This window comes from Cyrtonyx montezumae, unplaced genomic scaffold (assembly GCF_038088225.1).
Source record: "Cyrtonyx montezumae isolate F1298 unplaced genomic scaffold, pur_monq_1.0 scaffold_2, whole genome shotgun sequence".
Taxonomy (NCBI): Eukaryota; Metazoa; Chordata; class Aves; order Galliformes; family Odontophoridae; genus Cyrtonyx; species Cyrtonyx montezumae.
The window spans coordinates 65,024,147-65,047,173 of record NW_027071936.1 but is presented as its reverse complement, the minus strand read 5'-3'; the positions used below and the strand labels follow the sequence as shown (position 1 = coordinate 65,047,173).

The following is a 23,027-nucleotide window of genomic DNA, read 5'->3' as shown; positions in this document are numbered from 1 at the left end:
ATCATATTTTATTTAAGAGGAAAAAACAGCAGCAAGAAAGAAAATAAACAACAACAACCGAAAAAAAAAAAAAAAAAGCCCAAACCAAAGCAAAACAGCAAACGGAACAAACACAGAGCCAAATATTTCACTTTACAGCATGCAGGAGCTGCGCAGCATTAAAGTTCACAGACATTCAAAGGTAAAATGATAGTGATTTTGTTCATGTTAAAGGCTGCAGCAAAGAAAAAAAAAATCTTTCTTCATGAAAGAATTTAATTAAAAAGTGTCTTACCCACCCTTTTCCAGAGAGTGACAACCTCCATTCAGTTGCTTCCTTTGTGTTTGGACTAATTATATGCAGAGCTAAAAAAGACCCCTCTGTGCTACAAATTCAGTCCCTTTCAGAGCTGTGCAAGGCTGGCAAGCTCACAATGTCTCACTTCGCTTCTGCTCAAAGAGCTCAAGGCTTGTCCAGCTAGCTTTTAGCTGACTCCTAGGACCTGCAAGTTTCAGAACTATGTGCATGAGCTTGATCTTCTCCTTCTCCCTCTGTCCTTTTCTCTGCAGTTAACACTGTGGCGTGAAAAAAACTCCAAACTCTTTACTAACGACTCCACAGGATTTAGCAATCTGTTTAATGTCCATCATTTGCAACGACCATTGACCGGCACAACCTTTACTCCATAGAGAGATTACCATGCATTCACTGACCGGCTAAGGGTAGCTTTATTTCCCATTCTTTGTTCGCTTTGCTTGTTAGGTGATGCTTAGAGCAGAGAGACAGCAAGAATCCCTTCCCTTCAGCCGAGCAGTATGTTGGTAGAGCATGCAGAGGCACCTAGTGTTCACTGAGTGTCGTAAGCTGCTCATGATTGTACGCCTGCACTGTGCATCTCAGACATGGGCAGATGGAAAAGGGGTGGGCATAAAACCAAACGCTGGAGCGAACCAGGAAAGTAATATATGCTCTTTGATGAAATGGAAAATACTTTAAGCCTATCTCTCCATTTCTCAAACACGCACGCACACACAGCCGCACAAATCATCAACAGCGAGGCAGTGCTAAGTAGGAAGCCGGAGAATTAGGATTTTTTTATTGTTGTTATTATTATTATTTGCTTTTGTTTCAAGTCTGAATGTATAAACCATTAGCTGGGGAGAGGGAGATACTTGACGTCTTGGTTTGGGAAGGAATATGTAAACCAGTGTCGTTGGATTGCTTTTTCTCTGTAAATCTGATGATGTTTGCCTTTTAGAGACTTTGGGGTTGAAGGGAGGGGTGGGATGGGGGTTGGAATGTGTTTTTATTCTGACATTGTCTAAGTAGAGCATGATTTGAAATTCTATGCATTCTTTCTGATAGAAATGCAGCCAGAGCTCTGCAAATAGGAACGTCTGCTTTCCTATAAGCTTTAATTACATTTGGTCTTTTTCCATCCTGCATATTCTCTGTGTGTTCAGCACATCCCTTTCCTAAAGGCTTGCATTTTCTATTTTTTTTTTTTTTCCAGTGTACGCTACGGCACACAAAACTATTATCCTTGCAGCATAAAGAATACAACGCATTGGGAATCAGATCAGCATATAGGCTATTCTGACCATGTCAGCAGCATGCATAGGAGGGGTGGAAAACCCCATCACTTCCTAAGTTCTGCAGACTGTGTTGCTTTTTTGTTCCGTGTACCAAAACAATTTTTTGCCTGATAATTTGCAGTCCTCGTTATCAATGGGAAGCGCGTCGGCAATGAGCTCTCTGATTTTTACCAACTGAAAAATGTGCAATACTTCTGTCAGGAAAACGCTGGCCATCTTTCCCTGTTACGAAATAGAATCTAAAGCCTGTGTGATGATGAATGCCACCAGAGCTGACAGCTCACGATCCTGCATGAATCCTCTAAGAAGAAGTTTCGTTCGGAAATACAAGTATTGCAGAAGATTGTGCTAATTTTCTGCTTGAGCCAAGATTGGTTGCAAAGTACTGGAGGCAGGGCAGAAACGTTACATTTCCTTTCTTTTTCACAGCCATATTAATGTTTAAGTCTTTTTTTTTTTTTTTGAAGTACTAGTTGTGGGGGTACAGAATGCTGGAGCTGTGCATGTGTGTGAGCGTGGCTGGCTGCTGAGTGTGTGTGTTGGTATAGATCAAGGAATTCAGTCATTTGATGCAGTAAAAGTTATTTTGCAGAAGTCTCGGTAAACTTAGTCTCTCGTTCATTAAAAAAATACCAAAAAATCAGTGGGAGAGATTCATTACAAATGTGTTTGCTCAAACCACTCTTAAATAAATGACAAATGTAAACCACATGGTCTGCAGTTTCAGAACCCTGGAACCGATGCACTTTAATGTTCCCAGTCTGGTTTATTCATTCACATCCTTCTGCTTTTCACATTTCAGGGGTCTCAAAGAAAAATGTGATGCTTTAATATTACATGAACCCCTTGTATGCTGTAGTAGAACAAGAGAGCTGAATGTGTTCTCCTTCTTCCAAGATCGTGCTGTCTTGTTCAAAGCAGGCTGTTCATGCAAGTGTCCACTGGTTGCAGTACACCTTAATTCTGTTTCTCAGTACACAGAAGCAGGAGGAAAAGCAGTGACAGAATCGGGAGAAAAAGCATAGAAGCAAGGAGAAGTGATTAAAAACACCTTTGTGCAAGAATGCATTCTAGATTGCATTTCCAAATATTTTGTTGCAATTTTCATGGGATAAAAAAAAAAAATAGAAAAAAGACTACTTGGAAGTTTATAAATACTGAACAAAGGTTGCATCCTTTAAAAAACTGCAACCCTGTAAGTCTTGTTGAGGTGGATCTTAATGCCCTCTCCCATTTAACAGTTTGGGGATGGAACTCTCAAAGTAGCCCTAAAAATTTCCATTCTGTATTCAAGGAAAGCTGACATTTTCTGCAATTCAGATGACGATAATGATCGCTTAGTTACCATCTAAATACTACGTTTAAAATGAAGCATTCCTCTAGAAGAGATGAAACTCCATGATACATCACTATGAAGAGCTGAATACTTTTTTCTCTGGAGGTTATTGCGATTGCCTGGGATACATTTTGTATCCTAACCCATCTGCTCATTGCCATGGTGGCATATAATCTATTATCATTTGGTTACCAGAGGTAGAAATTAGAACAGACAGTAGAAAACCTATCTAGCATTAGCTGGAAGGCTGACAACTAGAATTAGGAATCCAGAATTAATGGCCCCAAGCAGAATCTCACAGCTCTGTCAGTGCTACATTGCATGAGAGACTTTGATGTTATTTGTCCAAAAATGTGTTTATAGAAAACAAGCCAGGTAAAAAAAAAAAAAAAGAAAGAGAAACTATAAGACCCTTAGTATATATTTTGAGCTGTGATGCTGAAGCAGAGTCATGACCAATTGCAAGAAATGTGGCATGAGAATCTGAACCAACTAACATGGGTGAGTGTTCAGCTTAGCCGTGAAATACCTTTGTAAATTTTGTTTTCTTCTACATTTTTTTAAATTTTTTTGAAATATAATTCTTCTTGTTATGGAACTAGGAATCCATTTTGAACTTGACTGTAACACAAAGGGCTTAATTTCCACTGTTGAAGCTGTTATCACAGCTGAACTGTCAAGTTTACACATTTTCTGAAGTTTCAAAGCCTCTGGCAAATCTCTATAAATTAGTGGATTTAAATTAGCTTTATTAAACGTGCTATTATAAACCATTTTAAGAAGCACAAAATAAGTTTCTAAGTATTTAAGAGAGACTGATTAAATCAGTGTAAAGTAGGTTACAGAAGAGCAACTTGAGTTAAAAGTTCTAGAAATTTTCACTGGTAAGCCATTTATTGGAGTCATCCCAAGTTAAACGGGTTTGGAAACAGGGTGAGTAAAATCAGAATCTTGACTATAATGTCTAAATATACATATGTGTATATATATGTATATATAATATATATATATATACACACATATATACATATACACACACACACATATATATATATACACGTTCTTATGTATTAACCACCACCAATAAATTGTCTTATGAAGTCTTGTACGTATGAAGTACTGAGCATTCCTCTTCCTTCTGGTACTTTCTGAGTGGTTTCTATCAGTGTAATAAAAAGAGGGGCTTTTAGTAGTGATTTTAATTTCCTTTCATGAAAGGACGTACTCAAAGCTTGATCTTAAAAAGTAGTCTTTAATTTAGAGGTGCACTGAACCGTAGCATTTTATATAAAGGAAACATTTAAAAACAGAAAAGAGAAGGAAGAGATGTGACTCCAAGGAAAGCAAATTAAAGCTGTTATTTCTCTGTTGTTAATATCCTGGCCATTCCTGGCATTTGGTCAGCTCTCTCTTCTATATAGAATGTAGAGTTTCAGGTAATACAAAGTCCATCACCTGTATAACTTGTCTCTTTCAGTAATGGTAAAAATGAACTGTATTACAGAAGTTCTTGACCAAAATAGTCCTGAAGACTCATGATGCCAAAGTAATAGTCATAACTAGCATTCATTTCTTGCAGTGCACAACAGACACATTGAATTTGTTACTGCATTTAAACAGCAGATATTTTTTATGTAAATCATCTCATTGTTTTTGACAGTGCAATAAACACTTTTTCTCTCTCAGTACAGCCACTCAGTTATCATCATCAGCCATATTCAACAGCAGATATTCATGTATAGATCTATGAAGTCACTCATGGAAGACACCTGCATGTAGAATTGTCAATGCAGTACAGAAATGTCCATTTTTAGGAAAAGACATCAGTGGTGAGATGAAGAGCTTCTCTCACCTTTTCAATATTTGTGGAATACTTCAATAAGCCCTGGAGTTACTGATTCTCTTAGGTATCAGTGAAAATTGCCTATGGAGTATCTGAATGTCATGTCCAAGCTCTGGGCAATTGGTTATTGGATGTGAATGCCTATAATGAAAAAATGAATTGTTATAAAACTAAAAGTCCTATCCTTTTTCATTTGTCATCATGTTCTTGAAGATCATTTCAGCATTCTCATCAAGCAAAGATCTGTGCTACAGTCAGGTTACCAGCTTCTTGAAACTCTTGTTTCATAGGTAAAATGAATTATTTTACTTTGGTTTTCAATTTCAATTAACTCTTGCTAATTTATACATCCAAAAATGTCCTGGGAGGTTTAGGAAGAAGCATTTGTGATTAGCATTTGTGTTGGTTTTAGTTAGTCATAGTTAATTGGAAATCCATTAGTTCCACCATCAGAAATGTTAAGCTAGACACTCCAGAAAGGTTTGTTTCAAGACCTTCCGAGGCATTTCTGGATGTGCTAATGAATGAAATGCCATTTATTTCCAAATAGCTTAAGAGCGAAGAGGATTACAGCTTATCCATACACACAAATGTAACTTTCTGTCCTCTTTCACTTTTCTTAGTTTGTAAGGATGTTTTTTTTTTAAGTGAACTATGATGCTAAATGCTTTCTTATTTGTTTTTCAAGACTAATTTTCGCTGAAATAATTCTGTTTTCTTACTTGGATGTAGCTAAACCAAGATGACTACAGAAACCAACTTGTTTTTGTTGTTTGGCTGATTATTTTATTGTTGTTAAATTCAGCAACCGTGAGAGAGGTTGAATAATATTTCAGCTATGAAAACACACAAAGTGGAAAAATAGCAGAGTTGTTTAGGACTATGAAAAATGTCCATAGAAGCCAAGTTAGTTATGGCTCAAAACCTTCTTGTGCCCATGACTTAGACTGATGGTATATTTCACTCCTCTGGAATGACTTGTGTCACTCAGAAAGATGGCAATTCTCGGCTGGGGACATGGATATAGCCATGCCAACAAAACCCTTCTGTACTGAAGTCATATGTATTACACGGGGATTGGATCCTGATGCAAAACTGGTCACAGATTTTAGTGAGGACATAGCTTTGGTGGCAGTAAACACTTTTTGAACTTTTAAGATGCGGGAAATAGAAGCAAGAGGAATTTCTGAAATGAATTATTAAAAGCTAGGATGAACAAGTTAAAAGCTGTTCCTGGCAATCTCCTGGAAAGTCTTTTTGCAAATGGATAGACTGCTCTTGGAAAATTTTCCCGGAGCAGAAAATCTGTTCTTTTCAGTACTAGACAAATTTTTGTTCCTAATCCATTTATTTTTCTTCTTTCAAATGTATTTTAATGAAGAATCATAAAAATAACTAATCTTATTAATCTTACACTGGCCTCCGTACGTACCTTACTACAACAAATGTAGATTGGTGCTAAAGCTGCTGCTAAATTAGTATTTTGGAATCAAATTAAGACTTTTAGAATCATAGAGTCCAATCACAGAATCATAGAATGGTTCAGGTTGGAAGGGACCTCAAAGATCACCTAGTTCTAATACCACCATCTCCCATGCAGTTCTCTTCCATCACAGAGGGTACCATTCTAAAAGACTCCAAAGGAGTCAGTCAGGAAACTGGGAAATTGTACTTTTGGATACGCCTGCATCAAAGTTCTTAGATCTGACTCTTGAAGTTACTTAAGACCTGAACAATATGAGCTAAATATGGAATCATAGAAATAGATGTTGGATTGTAGCTGTGTGCCTATAGCAAGCAGGCAATCGGCTCCTTGGCAGACTGTATTATTCTCAGTTATTCTCAGTGTGCTTGTTGGTATATCTTGGCAGCTAAAGAAGGCAGTATTTTTATGTTTCCCTCCTTCTGCTCTGATGAGCTCCATAATCTGAAGGGAAAACTCAGGGTAAAATTTGTTGAAATTGTAGTTGGCTTTGTATTACATTTTATTGGGATATTGGAGGGAATCAGAATCATTACACAGACTTCACAAAGCATCGAACAGGTTGAAAATTCACATTTCACATAGAAGCCATTGTAATTTTTGCAAACTTAAAGAAGACGGTTGGTTGACTACCTGAAATATTTATGGCTTAATTACGTATTATTTGCAACTGATGTAATGTCTAAGAGTAATAATCGTGGGTCATGAGTCTCAGAAGGACATTTTTAAAGGCATAACAAAAGATGTCATGACTTCTTAAAATAGAGAATAACCTGACCTGTTTTATAAACAACTTATCATGAGGCAATATCAAACATATTCTTAAAGTGGAGGTGGGAAGTATGTGTATGTATAATCTTAGACACCTAGCTTTGCTCAACAACTAATCTAATTTGATGAGAACTAATGGCAGGCTTTGAATGGAGCTATTCTGCCTCTTGTTCAGTTTCATTAAGACTGACAATTAATCAAAGCTCTGTGTTTATCCTTTACTCTCACTAAATGTATAGAAAGATACACTCAACTCAATGAGCATACCTGAAGATTCTGAATTGATCAGAAAAGCTATAAAAGGAGTATGTAAACTGTATAAGGAGCATACATGCAATATTAAAGATGTACATTACCTACACATTATGTATGTTTTTAGGAGTGAAATGGTGGATTTCTTGTACTGCTGTAATTCTTTGATATTCATGTAATATGAAGAACTTATTGTTCCGTAAGACTGCAATCAACTCAAAAAGACAGGAAATGATCAGGCTGTTTTTCAAGATATAGGATATTTTTCTGTGCTTGGAGACCATTTTTAAAGAACACTTGGCTTACTTCTGCTCTTTTTTTGTAGTGCAAATTAATTATAATTTGACAAGAGAGTGCTTGATTTTCTTCTTCAGATTTGGTGTAGTGCCAAGCTTTATTAGTTAGAGCTTCTAAATCAAAATCAAAGGTCAGTATCTGTGAAATGCCTGTGGCTCAAGATATACTGTAGATATTTCCCCATTATTCAGAGATTTTTGTTTTTGAAAAGGTATTTAATTGGATACCGTATGTTGCATGCATGGCTGTAGAAGAGTAACCATCTCTCATGCTTATATCAGTAATATGGCAAAGAGCAGTCCTAAAGATGTGACAAATGGTTGATGTGAAACCCTTGAGTTACATACTTCGATGCAGTCTATTAATGCAGGCTGAGGGTTCACTTCCCACAGTGTGTCATACCCAGTGATTCCCTTTCTCCCTCCAGCCATATAGGTGATGGGCAGAGATGCAGCTACCAAACCTCCCCAGTATCATCCTCCATCCACCTGGAACTCATCCTGCCATCACCACACACACTGCTCGAGTGGGGCCATTTAGGGAATAAGCAGGTCAAGGACTATAGATCATTAAGGGAGCTGTGGTAATGTTCTGAATATGTCAGTTGCTGAGCAGTAAGGGGAACCTAAAGATATGGAGCTTTAAGAAAAACACCAATAAGCTTATAGGAAAGCTTATAATATGTATCCTGATCCTCACTCTGCTTATTCTATTTGCATTGCGCTTTTTTGCTTATTCTATGACCTTACTCTTCCCACATCTAGTATGTTGTTTTTTCTATTTCCAATTCTTGATCTCAAGGTTTATCTCTTCCTGTATAACACCGAGCATAGCAGGAGTCTGTTTTTGCTATGTGCTAATGAATGTGACAATAATCAACACAGCATGGCTGTTCAAGGCAATAATAGCTGAATAAGAATAAGGGAATAAGGGAGGTCAGCAGAAGTCCCTTCGAGCTGTTTTCTTGGCTATGAGGACCATGAAGGCAATGAGCTTCAGAATTCTTGGATGATGGAATGGGATTAAGCTTCTGTAAGGCCAGAGGTAGCAAATGAGATTGGGTGGTGTTTGCTTCTTTACCTTCTGCCCAAATAATATAGTATTGATACCAGATACAATAGCAGTTATCACTCCATCACATTGAACAAAACACATACACACAAAAACAAGCAAGCAAACAAAATAATGATGATAATAATAATAGTAATAATAAACACAAATGAAACAGCCCCACTTCTTTGATAGATGCTGCTTTTCCATGGTCCTCATTATGGTGGATCATGGATCCTGTTGGATGCTTCTGCAGCATCACAGAGTAAAGCTGACCTTGGGAAACTTCCCTGAAGCACACTCAGCTGTCTTTTGAGATATGTTCTTTGACTTTCTGGATTTTCTGGCACCGTTGTGTCCATTAAATACTGATTAGATTTCAGAAATCCAAGAGACCAAATAATGCTATCATCTGTTCCCTACTTATCTTAATAATATTGCCAGTAATATTCCAATATATCAATTCCAGGATATTCTGGAGCTAACCTGATGCATAAAATATATGGACAGGATGCCTTTTTGTTTCAGAGGCAGAAAAGAAGCAGTTTATGGATTGGATTTTGCTATATTGCCTAGAGATGATGATAAAAAGTGAATTAGCTGCTTTCAAGGACTGTTAGAAAAATACATCAGTTTTCATAATGTTTGATGAATTGCTTACAGTACTTGTTTTACTTAAAACTGCAATTAAAGATTGCCCTCTAGTCAAAAGAAAAATGTGATAAAAATGTGACTTGAAACTGGGTGGAAAATTTTCTGAAGCCCTTTGGGATTAATTCCAGTAATTATTCAATCTGACGTTTTCGAGAGAAATAACCCTTTATGTATGAACTCCATTAATCATAATAACATAGTTCACATGTCAGAGACTTCTGTCCTGTCACTTTGTATAAAATATTTAATGAGAGACTAATAAACATCTTCACGATAGTTGAGAAAAAATAGAACTGCTTTCAAAACATCCCAGTGCATGCGAATTGGTGATATGTAGGTTTTGGTCTTATAAGGTAGGACGCATTGTGCTTGTGTCTACAGAAGAGCTGAACTTCCAGACTGCAATTTCATTTATAACACTTCAAGGACTTGTTTGCTTTCTTGTCTTCTCTGACCTGCGATGGAGGTGTCAGTTTTGTCTACCTGTCCTGTTGTAAACACTTATTTTATGAATTTCCACATATAAATAATAGGGCTATTCTTTTTCAGGAGTTGTATGTAGGAAAATTATTCTACTTTACATCATCTACAGGCAGAAGAGTAAATACTATTTTTCCTGCATGTGAACTTATTGCATGTTATTGCAACTGCACAGTGAATATTGAAGATCTGTCTCTGATGATAAGCAACTCTAAGAAGATTGCCATTATGTCTGTCATTGTTTCATCAGCTGAGGATATTCTGTGATGTTTTCTTGCATAAAAAAGTGGTGATTTCAAATTGTGGCTCTGATTAGATACTCCTATTTGAAGAATTTACCATTCTCTGCGTTTCACATTCTGACATTGTTCTGTGCTTTTGAAGCTGGAAAGTGGAATTATCTGTGCTCTGATGAGAAGTGATAAGTATAATCTTTTGCTGAACGTGGATAAAAGACTTAGGCAAATGAGATTGTTTCAGCACTGCTTCCTCATGCATCTCCTGACTTGTTCAGAAGCTAAAACTGGAGAATAATTCCTTGTCTTTAGAGGTCTCCTTTATTATTTTTTTGTTTAGGAGCAGTACACAATATATCTGGACCGTTACATTGACTAATGCCTTCAGTGCTGAATTTTTACATGTCAGTTGTCATTCTTTGCACACTCCAGTAGATGGCAACTCCAGTCTTCTTGACATTTAATCTCCATTCAAACTAGAAATATTTTCTGTGCCCCCCCACACACACACATCTCATCTATATAAACGGCCAAGAATTTCACAGAAACGTGATTCAGTTTTACTTCTATTGAAATCACCGCACAGCATCTGAACTCAAATAGTACCAACAAAAAAAAAAAAAAAAAAGTGAAAAAATAAAAAATATAAAAAATAAAAAATAAGGCCCATAAGCACCAATTCTCCTGGATCATAAAGCACACACTGATTCCTCCATAACTTTTAAAAATATTTTAGGAGTTTTCATAAAAAGGCTGAGTACCTATTCTATTTTTACTTCTCATGTGAAACAAACGGCAGAAAATACAGCGAGCTAGCTTGAAGTCTGATGAATTGATTAAACTGTACAGCCCCGTCCTACCCCATCCTTCCTGTCAAGGTATTTATTTTCCCTATGCTTAACAGAAACTAGAGTAAACTTTTTAAAAGTTCAAAGTGTATTTACTTATGAATGCAGCGGTGATGAGGATTGTCTTGGGTGAGAAGAGCAGGACCACGGGCTTACAGTTGGAGATGGGGTTTTTCTCGTTTTCCCCTTTGTGCTTCGGTTCCGTCCCATCAGTTGTATTATTAAAACATCCGCATAGAGGAGTCTGTTTCTCCATTTTCCTCTGCTGACTTTCACAACATACTTGAGTGTAGAATGTGAAGGCGTAAAACAAGGCATCTCTCTGTGAGTGAATGCCAGACATTAGCAGGCACAAAAGGTTGTGATTGCTCTGCCTGGGTTAGAGACTAATGATCGTAACAAGTCACACAAAGGATCTTTTCTCTCTCTGTATGAAGACTGTAGTTCAATTTTCTAATCATTTTCACTGCCTACCAGTGCAGTTGATGTTTAAAAGGGCCGAGGAAGGAACAGTTAATAAGTTTTTTAATTATTGTTTTAATGAAATGCAGGTCTGACTTCAAAAGAATGCATGCTGCTTTGCATTTTGTTGTTGTTGTTGTTGCTGTTGATTTTGTTTACCTATTTCTTCCACGGAGCATTTCCAGTAATTGAGTAAGAAACTTTCCAACTTCCACTTTGTAGCATCGGTGGTGCTATTTGATATTAGGTCTAACGATCAGAAACAGATATAAACTTACTGCTTAAATTGAACTGAAAAAAGTTCCAAGGCATAGCAGTGTTTAGGACCAGATTTAGATGTTCACACTTTTATTGGTTTAGTAAAATCCTCAGTTTTCAACCCAGACTTTATTACTCTGTGGACATTTTTACTTCACAGAAACAGTATTAAAATAAATTATACTCATATAAGACAAGCAGAATATTGGTCCATTTAAGCCTGACTGATTTTTATGTAACAAATTAGCCAGCAAGGTAATTAAATCTCTTTTGGATGTCTGTTTAATCTCTGGAAAGAATCCCAAGAACCTTAGAAAACTGACTTTTGGGTTATATACAGGTCCTGGGTCTATTGCAGCTAAGTGGCTTGTTTCTCATTATCGCATTTAGTGCTACAGAAACTACTCCACCAGAGTCTTTATTAAAACTTGCTTAAGGCTAGCATTTTCCCTTGGGTCAATAATGACTTTAGAGGAATGGATGTAGAAGCTGGATTTGTTCTAGCTACTGGAATGAATTATGTCTCATTGGGGCCCCCAGGCTAGTATTTCAAATTCGCCACCAGGCACTTCATCAAAAATTCCATTCCAGTATTGCAGAGACCTTGTGCACCTCTTAGTAAAGGCAGAGCATGCAGCTGAACATCTTCCCCCTGCCCAAACTATACGACAGCGTGTTTTTCCCCACTGACCTACACAAATCAGCGAAGGATCCAGTTTAGAAATGTGTTAGGGAGATTGTTGCCAATGATTCCTGATTAAAGCAGGGAGCAAAAAGAAGGAGCAGTATCCAGTTAACTTTCTGCTGCACTGCTCCTACAGCTCATAGCCATTAAAATCCAGCAGCTCATTCTGATGGCGTGAGCACAGTATTTATGAGAGGGGTACCATACACATCTCCTTGCTGCACTGTACAGTTTTCTTGCTGCAAGCCCTTGCTCAGAAGTAATCCACTCAAAGTCTGTGCCCATATCCTACTCATTTGATCAAGTACTTCTGAAATACACAGCTCCCCCAAGAAGTAAAATAAGATTTTTTTTTTCCTCTGGTTTGAAAATCTGCTCATGTTAATGGTAAGATAAAATATGAATGTAGATAAAGCTTTGGATTTATGATCCTGAAACAAATTGCTAGCTTTCCTATTAAAGGCCCGTTCCATATATAAATAAAAAAATAAGATCACATGAAATCTACAAAATGCAGTACTATATTGGCATTAGTTCTCTTTTGGTGTTTACAGACAGAAGTATCTGTTGAAGTGCAGTGGTGTTTGATATTAAAAAGATAGATAATGGATAAGAGGCAGACAGGTGTTTGGCTCTTCCTTCTGATTGTCAAGGACAAAGACTTTCAGCACGTTACTTGGATGGCTCACAAGCACATTCACATTCACATCTTATTTTTTCTTGCTGACTGGATTTTCTCTAAGTGCTCTGTTCAGACATTTCAAATGCAACATTACTGAGGAGCTGCCATTGAAATCTGAATCAAATGGTGAATGTTACGACAGATACTGCATTTCAAGTGCCTTAACTGTGGCTATATATTAAATATAAATAATTATTTTCTATATAACCATTTTCATGGTTTATTTCTAATCTATCAGCTGCAGGAATTGTAGAACATTCTTCTCCCTTTGCTGTCTGGCATATACCATACTTCTTACTTTTCATCCTAGAGCAGATTTCCCAGATGTTTCCCTACAAAACATAGATTAGACCACTTTAGCATCTACAGGAGACAGTAAAATTATATTTGCTTTCTTGCCTGGTGTTTATTTAATCTGTATTGGAATTTTAGAGAATTGTATTTTAACAACATCATGGCAAGGCTGAGCCTATAAGTAATCTTCTCTTGTAAGGCTGAAACATTACTCCACCTAGGAGAAAAAATCACTACCATATGAAATTTGCTCAATCAAAATATGGAAAAAATATGTGAAGATACAGTAATGATAACCCATTCCTCTTAAGTGGTATTTAATTTCCATCTAGGAGTTTTCTATCCGAACAGCAGATTTTTGGTCAAGATCACAGAGTATAGATAAGAGATTCCAGCTTGTCCATGATTTTTTACAATTTCATTTCTGCTTTAACCAGTAGTGGTCTAATGCAACACTGAAGCTTATTTTAGATGCCAACCTTGTCACTCCTTCAACATCTTTTAAATTGTATGTTTCTTTTTCCTTATAAGAAGCTGTAATGTCATGATGCTGATTTGGAATATAGAGGATAACCAGGAACAAAGGTCTTTTTTTTCTAAAGATCCTCAGGAGCTGAAATGCATTCTCACTACAATCATGGAATTTGGATTTCTCAGGAACTTCTGAAGTTTTGAGTTTCAGACCATGACTATTTTGGAGCTTTGTCATAAGTAACATTTTGTAGGAGGTTCGCATCGGATGCAGTCTTCTTAAAAAATATAAACCACAGTCCACCTTTCTTCCATAAAGCAAATCAGCTGTGGGACGTCAACTTCTCCTGAATTGGAGATTTCTCAAGAAAATCTTTGTCTCTCAAATTCTGAAAGTTTAATGAACACAGTGTGTCCAAGCTTATACTGCTGACGGTCGTTTTTTGTTTGTTTGTTTTTGTTGGTACAATTGTTTGTTGGATTGGGTTTTGTTTACTATGGATTATTTACTTATTTATTTGTTACATTGATATCTGCCTTCCATTTTATTATTATTTTTTATCCATTCTAAATAATGCCCATTTTGTTGATAGAAAATGCGATATAGAGACCTAGTTTCTAGATCTGAACAGAGTGTCTCCTTGGCTGCAGTTAGGTTTCTACAGCTGAAGACAGTGCTTGCCTTTTTTGCAGCTGGGTGACACTGATGACTCATGTTCAGTCCATGATTCACAAAGCCCCTGGAACCCTTTTTTTATTTTGCAGATTTTCTACATAGCTGCTACTCATTCTGTTTTATAGATGGTTATTCCTGACTGACTGAACATCTTGCACATGACCCTGTTGGATAGCATCTTGCTTTTTTTTTTTTTTTTTTTTTTTCCTTTTGAGGACATAAGTGCAATTTGTCAGGATCGTGTTGAATTTTTATTCTGCCCTCCAGAGTACTTTCAGTGCTTCTCAGCTTGGTGTCACCTCCAAATCTAATAATTGTAGTCTTGTTCTATCACCTCGGTCATTAATGACAATATGAAACATTGATGGACCCAGAAAAGACCTTTCTGTGTCATTTCTAAGTGCGTCAAAGAATTGCTTTTAGGTAACAAGCTCATCATGTGGTGTGGATAATTATATTAGCAAAACTGTATAACAGAAGGAAGTATCCACATTTAACAGTTACGGAGGAAAAATTACCTATGCTAAAATTTCCTTTTGCTCTCAATTTTTGCATGCTTAGAAAGTGACCCGAGTAGAAAGAAACTTTGTGATTTAAATAACAAAAACCTTCAAGGACTTATACTAACAGGGGTTTTCCTCCTGTTTTGAGATAGCTCTGTTCCCAGGGATACTTACTCAAATACAGTCCTAATCTTTGCCATTTGAGTTGTCTAACAGCCTTCCCCGTGGAGCTTAATGATGCCAAGTACTCACTTAAATGCACAAATTGCTTTGTGCTAAATTATGTATTTTTGTAACTTTCATTTTAATAAGTTACATTCTAAAAAGCATGTTTTACTTTCTACTACGGAGATAGACACTTCTCATTTATAACTGTAAATACTCCGCAAGAAGACATACAACATTCATATATAATGTCTCTATCAGCTTGACATAACGTATGAATTTGTAATTACGTGTACTGCATGTAAAAAATCATGTAGCTGGACAGCTATTTCTCTGAGGAATCTCAAAAGCATTAATTATTTCAGTGAAGTCCTGCAATATGTTGTATCCATTAAGCTGTATGTATATGTGCCTGTATCAAACTGTTACACCACAACACTGTACCAGTTGTTCAGCGACCATACCAGTTATTCTGTGCAGAATATATTTGATTAAGACACTTATGGCTTTGGTTTTCTTTGTTGAAGCAAAGTAATTTATTCAGTAATATTGCTCCCCCAGCAATATATGAAGAAAATGCTGGTTTGGTTTGTTGGGATGGTTATTTACCAGCCCACGCATGAACTATAAATGGCAAACTGATACAATTTTTGTTCTCTTAAACAGTATTTCCATGGAACTTTGGCTCATTTGGAGTAATCGATTATATTATTACTTTCAGTTTATTTCCTATCCAATATGCTAGGCACTTCTTTCTGTCTCAAGTACTAAGCTTACAGTACAGTGGTGTTTCTGAAATTCCACTGTTTTTCTGTATGTTACTTATCTTCAGTATATCTCTGTGAAATATTCCCACATGTAAACAGATAGAGAAGGTAGGAAGAGACTAATCTGACAAACACCATTAATGCTGTGGCTTCAGAGGTCAGGAGCTAGCACCAGCCACACAAGCCTTTTTCTCTTGTAGCTTCTTGGATAAAACACATCGTTCTCAGCTCATCCCCACATAGTGATTTTGTTTTCATGCCTACAAGAGCGTAATACCTTAAGGAGGCTATTAAGTGAAACAGCTTGCCCAGACCTGGCTTTCTGTTCTGTAGTTTAAATGTTGTTTGTATATTTCTTTTTTTTTTTTTTTCTTTTTCTTTCTTCACATCAGGTTTGCTGTCACCCGGGTGCGGTTCTTCCTCCCATCCCAGCATGTGGGATCCCTTCAGCCCCCAGACCAGATCAGTCTCACTGGCTTTGAAATACAGCTTTCAATACAGGGTCTGCCAAGGGTTGGCAGCAGATGGACTCAGAGATTTTCTGCTCCATCCTTTCAATATCAAAGGCTTAAAATCTTCACAGAAGAATTCTGTTGAGTCATGCTCAGCTTTTAAATTCTCTGGATAAAGTAAAATGACCCCCCAGTGCTGCCTCAATTCCTTTCTCTCTTATTAAATGAATGTGTTTTGTTTTTGTTTTTGTTTTTTGTTTTCCCCTGTGTGCTAAGATCTATCTGCTGTATTACTAGTCATGACTTCCTGCTTTTAATCTTGTTGCTCCTCATTCCTCTAGTCCTACTGTCTCCATTTTGGGGTCTGCAGTAGGAGATGCCCAGACCATACTGAGACAGTGTTATTCCTCCTGAAGCAGGAGCTCTCAATAGCCATTCCATGGCCTTTGGGGTCTTCATATCCTTTGAATCAGATATTGCAGAATGTGCACATACTGTACCATGTGTCCTACTTGACTACCCTAGGAAAGGGAAGTAGATGGGCCATACAGACCATTCCTCCATGGGGTTGAATATTTTCATACATATCATGTCTCCTTGTATTCACAATTGAAGTCAGTTCACATATTCCCTGCCACAATTTACATTCTCTATACTCTCTCTAAGCTCCCCTTCCCACGTCCTGTATCTTTGTTCTTAAATCAAGCAACAATAGAGATGTTCCTCCTCCTCCCAGGCCAAAATGAAATCTCAGAGCTGGAACTTGATGAAATACCTGTAAATTAGGAATTTTAAGGCATCCATTTGAAACCCTTCACCTCTCCTGTAAATCTCAGACATTCACGTGTCCAGAATAAACCTGAGCTGGTCAAAGCCCTTTGACTGTTTGTGAGAAACTGAATTAGTGCATGGTTTATGCATTGAGAGTGAAAATTACAGTTGGCTGTGAAAGGCAGAAAAGTAGGGAACAACAATTTGCGAGGTCAAGATTGTAAGTAATGAGAAAAAGAGAGAAAATAGAGGCAGAATTGACTCAGAAGGATTTAGAACAGAAAGATATTGACATGGGGAAATGCAATATTAGACAAAGGCAAGAAAAATCATAAATTTACAAGTAGAGATATTATGAGAAATTTACAGGAACTTGACAGGACTGGTAGAAACAGTTTACTTTCAAAGACAAACGTTGTATGAATACACATCTAGAGGTCTGGTGTTTGTAGTCCAAGGGGAAGAAATGAACAAAGTTGTACTGGTATCTCAAGATATACCGAAGCAATTCTACATATAGAAATCCAATGACCATATGTACTGGGTTTATTCATAACAGATAGGAATGTAGCATATGGGTAATGTAGTTTGACCTGCTTAGCACATATAGAAAATAAAATAACCTCAGTTTGCTACCTACTTGCAGTGTTGCCTAATAATTTCTAATAGCTGAGTATGTAATTAATGTGAAAATCTGTGAACATAAAGATACTCAGTAGCTTTTGAGTAAAAAAAAAAAAAGGGGGGGGGGGAGGGCGTGGAGAGAGAGTAACAGTGAGGAAGTCAAATAATGGAAATATAAAATAGTATTTAAATTAAAACCTTGCTTCTATTTGCAAATGAGGCAGTGTTTAATGAGGTTTTGATCAGTGCAATATGCTATCCTTATACTGGCATAGAAACAAGATTTGTTCACTGAGCAGTCAGTATCAGGCTGCTGTGGGTGGTGGGGGATGTCCCTTCATAATAAGCACTTGATTTAAGTGGGACAAGTGAGTTAAATATGGGTCCGTGTCTGCAGATACATAAAGCTGAGCTAAATGTCCACATCCTGGTAGAAAAGACTCACAGAGTTGATGCTGTGCTTCTCTGCAAGCTCCCCTGTACCTAGGAGAAAGGCATGCAAGCAGAAAAGTAATACAGTGCCCCAAAGAAATTGCTCTCAATTGTATAATCTAGAGGGGGAATGAGGCAGATACAGATTTTATTTTTCATCCCTCCAGAAATTTACCCTACATTTCTGCTTTGAACAGATGTCTCTTGTAACAGTGTGTGGGAAATTTCCAGGAACGTCCATACGTTTGGATTTTATTATCTTTCTCGTGGATGAGAACCATTGCAGAGATGAATGATGATATTATTTTGTGTATTTTGCAACATTTTGTGAGTCAGTTTTTTTATTGTATGCATAAATGTTAATGGTGCTCACATTAATGGTTTGAATCCTTGGGGGAACATATATATATATATATGTATATACACATATGCACACAAATATATATAGCATTTCAATTTATAAAATAGTGTTTTCCTAAGCTTGTAGAATTGTTCCTATATATTTTTTATTTTGTTCCAAGATTTAAATGATATTCATATCTATCTGTGAAAGTAGCAATAACATTCATTGAGTAACACTGAAGTCTGCAATTCAAAATGAGTCTTTGTCTTTATCCTGTACTGCAGCAGAGACTGAAGGCTGAATGGTCAACTAGTCCCAAAACCGTGGGCACCACTAAAGTAAAGAACTGAAAGCAACAAGGCAGAGGACAAGTTTTAACTGAGATATTTTGAGGGACTGCATTTCTAATTGAGCACCTCAAGAGCTCAGAGCTCCTTAGGTATTTGTAGTAATTCCACAAACTGTTCCACGGGTGAAAGAGAATGCCTTGGGTGAACAAGCAGGTGTAAGCAAGCATCCTGAACCATGATAGCACCTCAGACTGAAGCGGCACTAACACTTTTAATTTGTGTAAAAATAAATACTTAAGCACCTGTAGATGTAATGTTCTGCATAATATTGGCTGTGCAAGAGACAGAGCCCAGCTTGTTTAGTGCACGTACAGAAAGAAGGAAATGAGCTCATCAAAAGGATCATGAGGATAAGTTTGATTCTTGTTAAGGAAATTACTCATAGCAGTATCTACATGGTCAATTTGAGGCTATTTCTGTGGAAAGAGAAAGCAAACAATAAATAAAATGCTCCTTACACAAGTTAGCCTTGGTTATAGTTTTGATTTGGGCAAGGAAAAGTAGAAAGGCTGTAAGAATCTAGGGTCTGAGGGAGATGAATGACAAAACCATTAAGCTATCGTGTCTGTAACTAACCTGTATAAGATTATTGTTATTAATAATCTACCTTCAGTATGTCCTTTCCAGCTCACCATAAGGGACTATTTAATGAAACTCTAGGTTCTTTGGGATGGATGCTGCCTAGCTCTTCTTCAAGCCAAGGAGACTGGCCTTGATGGAGGGGATTGAGTTTTGTTCTGGAGGTGTGTCCATGTGCTTATACATATGGATAAGCATTTGGATATGTTTGTGTAACAGAAAATAAATGTTACATAGCATTTGCAGGCTTCACTGAAGTGATTTAGAGGGAGTAGGTGGTTACTGCCCTAGAACACAGAAAGGGTTTGATGTTATGAGAGTAGGAGGTAAATTAAGATTGCAAATATTTTTTTTATGTTTTGTAGCTGCTGTAGCTAACTCTTCTGTTTCTGTATCACCAAGTTTTCTCTTAAGTTCTCATGTATTTGTTTCATACAAAATGTTGTTAGTTTTGTTTTAATAAATGAAACTTCTAGCCCATGGGTATGCATAGAAATATTTGAAACACAGTTCCATAAAGCCAATAGGCAAATAAGCAGAAGACAAAATAAAAATATTAGCTTTTAAAAGGCTTGTGCAACTTAAGGAGCATTCTTTTGCTTTCATAGTCTGCATGACTTTAAATTTTATCAGACTCCCATTACAATGTTTAGGGATTTTACCTCAATCATATTCAGTACAGTATGCTAATGCTGTCTGCAGGGAACATAAATATGGCAGTCATTCCACAAGGTTGCTTGGAAAAGAAATTTAAAATGATATATTAAAGATTGAAAGTTGCAGCAAATTTCCTGCTGAATTTATATGATGTATTCTAGTAGTCAGTAGTGGAGTTTGTAGCCCTTTCCTTAATTTGCTAATTCAACACAGGTCCTACATCTGCATCAAATGGGGAACATTTAATAGATATGCTTTACAGCTGTAGAGCATTTAACATGGCTAACTGGTCAAAGCATCCTTTAGCTGTGAGATTGCTGTCTGATGCTATAGTAATTGACATTTAAAAACACTTGGGTAGATGAATGTTTTGGCTATAGGCTGTTTAAAATAAATATTTGCAGATCGTATTTACAAAACAGACTCACCCTCTGTTTAAGAAGCAGTAAACAGATCTGTTCATTTTCAGCCCATTCTTTAACAAAGATTATTGTATCTAAATACTGATTTTGCAGTTTTCGATTAGATGGAATGCATTATTTCCAGAACTAATAATTTTTGTAGTGTGTATCCACAGAAGAAATCACAAAGTGACTCAAATTTGATTTCTGATTTAGGTGGGCATGGGCCCTTTGTTTTGTGATGGGATGTAATCACGCAGAATCACAGAATTGTAGGGGTTGGAAGGGACCTCTAGAGATCATCGAGTCCAACTGCCCTCTGCCAAACAGACCCAGGTCTCTCAGCCTTTCCTCATAAGAGAGGTGTTCCACACCCTTTATCATCTTTGTAGCCCTCTGCTGGGCTCCTTCCAGCAGATCCCTGCCTTTTTTGTACCAGGGAGCCCAGAAATGAACACAGTCCTCCAGGTGAGGCCTGACCAGGGCAGCATAGATGGGGAGGATCACCACCCTCGATCTGCTGGCGGCCACACTCTTTTTAATCTGTTCCCAAATTCCCTTACCAGTTTGTTGAGTTACCCAGATTATCCTACCACTGCTGTTCCTCTTTTCCAAGAAGAGTGCAACTGGACATCACAGCTACTACACTAATACACCATAAAGCAGGTGAAAATGCTTAGAAGAAACATTTTCAGAATTTAAAATACCGTTCCTTAGACCACTGGTTTCATTTTTGATCTCGTTATACAGAGAACAGAAGTTTATTGAAAATATGGAATAAAATTGTTATAAAATTACAACAAACTTTGAAATTCCTAAAATATTCACAAAAGAAAATCTTACTCTAAGTTTCTGTATTTGTTTTAGTGTGTCATCACAGCCATAAAACTCATGTAGCATAGAGCACCATAAATGACAGTAGGAATATTTGTGTTAGTTCTAGCAATGCTGTTTTTATTTTCCTTTTTATTTATATGTTAACTCATAACTGTGCTGTATAAGATGGTTTGTTATCTCCCCCATTGGTTGCTGAAGTCAGTGTGCCTTTCTGCTGACCGTCCTAAACATACTGTCAGACACCGAGATTTGTGATGATCATGGTTTCTAGTCCAAGAAACTGAAAACTAGTCTATGTTCATGACTATGTTATGCAGTAGCCTGATAAAAATCCAGCTGAATTATTGTGGTTTATTTCCTAAGGAAAGAATCATGGTCACACTTGATGTGCTAGATTCAAGGTTTACGGAAATGACCCACGATAATAACACTGTTCTTTGAAGAAAAAGAAATATCAGAAGTGATAGCAAAACCAGTTAACTCAATACAACTTAAAAGTCAGTTTAAGCCACAAGTTGTGAGAATATCAAACCAAAATCTTTTGTGATATTCTATATTCGGAAGAAAATACTTTTCTACACCATGTTTCATTGTGCTGCGGAATTTATCTCCATAAAATAGTTTTTACTTTGTAGTGAATTTATTTCATTGGATTTTTGCATACTTTCCTTGTCTTTTCAGCATCACTACAGCTCCACTCTCTTCCCATCACTCCTGAGGAGTTTCTTTCTGTCCTGAAGTGCAAACAGGGCTGCCTGGAAGGGCTATTTTTTATTATTATGCTATTTTTTACAAGCCTCATATTCCTGACAAATTAAACAATATCATTTTGACTAAAGAAACATTCTAATATTTCAAAAGAAGTTGTTCTACTCTGCCATACTCACAATCTTGAAGTATATGCTTACATCTAAATTATGGGTTTGATTTATAAGAAACTAAATGCACTGAAATACTCAGTGACTTTGTTAAGACTACTATATTAATTTCTATGTTAATTTTGCAAGCAACATATTTTAGCTATATAAGCAGCTGAGCAACAGATGAGGCTTATCTACCCTGTGCACATTATGAAAATTATCATGGAAAAATTAAGATTCGATCACATGATTGAGGGTTATACAATAACATGTGGATAAATCAGGGAAAATACTAGCTGAGCAGACAGCTGTAATACTAATATTTTATTTTCTAGTGTGTGCTTCAGCACTTTCAACAATCTGTTAGCACACAAATAGAAGTGACAGAAAAATAAGATTCTTAAAATAATTTCTAATACTGGTTATTGCCCTTCTTAGCTCTGAAAATATTAAACATATATGCTGTTCGGCTCACTTCTTTTCTTGATATGATTTGAAGTTGTTTGGAATATTAGAAATAGCCTTTGTCACGCTCCAATATAAAGGAGGGAGACGAGGTTCTTTATATGTATATGTATACCCGAGGGCGAGATTAAGACACAACGGGTCAAATGTTAGCCCAACCAGTTTATTACAAATACTAGTTGCTTAGGGATGTGGGGAAGGGAAGGTGTGCGATAGAAAAGAGATGAAAAGCAAGGAGACTTGGCAGAAAGCAAGAGATATAATCACCACCGTGGATCCAGCGAGGTTCGTAGTAGGTCCGTTGATCTCAGGAACCTGTCCGGTCACCGCGGGGGATGGGAGATGGCAGCAAGCGGGCCTCAGGGTCCGTCCTAAGTCTCTTCGGGAGTTCTCCTCAAAGATCTTTTCTTTGGGAGTTCTTCTCCCAAGTTCTTTTCTGAAAGTTCTTCTCCCAAAATCCTTAGTTCA

At 37.0% G+C, this 23,027-nt stretch overlaps 1 protein-coding gene across 3 annotated transcripts in view; it reads left to right on the top strand.

Moving 5' to 3' along the window:
• The window catches only part of CTNNA2 (catenin alpha 2), a 459,751-nt gene that overhangs the window by 310,342 nt on the left and 126,382 nt on the right, over positions 1-23,027 (top strand). The gene's annotated exons all lie outside the window — the stretch shown is intronic.